Genomic DNA, 1,758 nt, shown 5'->3' with positions numbered 1-1,758 from the left:
TTCTTGTGCTTGAGTCATAAATGGTGTAATCCCCGCTTGGTTGGGAGATTGATGTATGTATGAGTCTTTAGAAAGGTCATTGGCAATGTATGTATAGAGTCATGTTATGCTTTTGTAGACCTTACATGTGCTCAGGGGGAGCATGGACAGATTGGTACATCTTGGCATGAACAAAGGGGAGCTCAATCAGATATTTCAGCAAGTACTTAGGGGGAGTATGAACACCAAAATATATATCAAGGAAGAGAATATCTTGGTTCGCCCTTTACCCTTGATGTCAAAGGGGGAGAGTGACTTGGTGTGGTGGTTGCCATAAAGTCCAAAGGGAGAGATTGTTGGCATTATGATACAGGCGTTGTCTTTGATGGCAACTCACTCAGAGGTATGATACAGGTCAATCAATCACCAGATTCCATTATCCGGGCCAATTCGCTCCTCCATGCGATTACTTAGCAGTTCCTAGTGAGTTGTTCTGACGTACTAGCCAAGGACCGAAGATTCAATTTCATAAAGGTAAGAGCAAACAGACATATATCCTCTCTAGTACTTCCCTCTGGGATATCAACCTCATAGGATTCGATCACAATGGTCCCGGGTTTGTCATTTATAAGTCTCTCGTGTAGAGTGAACATCAATCGATAATTCTTCAGACAGGAATCGCATTCGACGTTGCTATAGCTCAGAATATGCTGCTCCTCGTCCAGAATCTCCAGTCGCTCAACAGTGGTGGCCATTGGGAGGCCGGAAACGAATCGAATGTCTCTGAGGCAGCCAACCCTGAGATTCCCGCTCAAGAAGCATTTGCGGATGAATTTATTATATATTTGAGGCTTGTCGAATCTCCGAAGCACTGACCACACGACGCTTAAGGGTGACTTCACTTTCTGTACGAACATAGATGCACATCTGCCGTCGCTGTCGCTGTCACTGTCACTGTCGCTGTCAAGTGAATAAAAATGGTAACGCCGTACGGCCTCTCGCAACGACTCATCTTCCTGCAAGTACTGAATGGCGCCTCCCATGCGCATATGATTCCGAGATCCCGATCTCCGCTTATCGTTAGGTGCCGAGATAGAATCCTGCGACGATATAGAAGCCTCCGAAGGCTGCAGTAGATCCATTATGGCCCAAAGTAATATAATACAAAAAGATATTAACTCTTCCGGACTATCGAACTCGAACCTGTTACAGCACAGTATCTTTTGAAACCTTTGCTTTCTTCTCGCTATTGCCGTCCATATATTAAACCCAGAAAGGCGTTCTTCGCGTGATATTTCATATTTTTAATCGATCCTGATCAGGAAAACCAGGCCGATTTTGTGACCCTTCAATTGGAATGTGATTGGAAAAATGGGCTCTCCATGAATTTGCAGACTGTAATTCAAGATAATACAGCCCACTGAAAGTTACAGATATTGTGAAAATATCCGTATAAGGAGGGCCCATATTTTCTGAAAATATGACATAATTAATATCTATATATATCAATGCCACGAATCAATCCCGTCGGCTAGATGTATCTTCTTCCTCCGACATTCGCCGCATCACTCTGAAGCAGGTATGGTTTATCCGCCATAGATAGTGACGGTTATACCCGTCTGGTTATAATTAGTTTTACTTTTTCATTTGCAATTAATGCATGTCTAGGCAGATGCGAGTGTAGGGGAACCAATATTGAAGTCGCCTACATAGATGGAGGAATTGCCGGGATGGCAACTCCTCAGTGTTGCTTTTAAATAATTTGGTTGACCATAACCC

General features: G+C 43.5%; 1 pseudogene; it reads right to left on the bottom strand.

Moving 5' to 3' along the window:
- Positions 1-449: 449 nt before the first annotated feature.
- LOC149193623 (abscisic acid receptor PYL8 pseudogene) lies at positions 450-1,121 on the bottom strand (annotated as a pseudogene).
- Between the last annotated feature and the right edge of the window lie 637 nt (positions 1,122-1,758).

This window comes from Pinus tabuliformis, chromosome 2_2 (genome assembly GCF_031772625.1).
Source record: "Pinus tabuliformis cultivar Carrire ecotype Pingquan chromosome 2_2, CPIR1, whole genome shotgun sequence".
Taxonomy (NCBI): Eukaryota; Viridiplantae; Streptophyta; class Pinopsida; order Pinales; family Pinaceae; genus Pinus; species Pinus tabuliformis.
The sequence above is the reverse complement of the archived record's forward strand: the minus strand, read 5'-3'. Positions and strand labels throughout refer to the sequence as shown.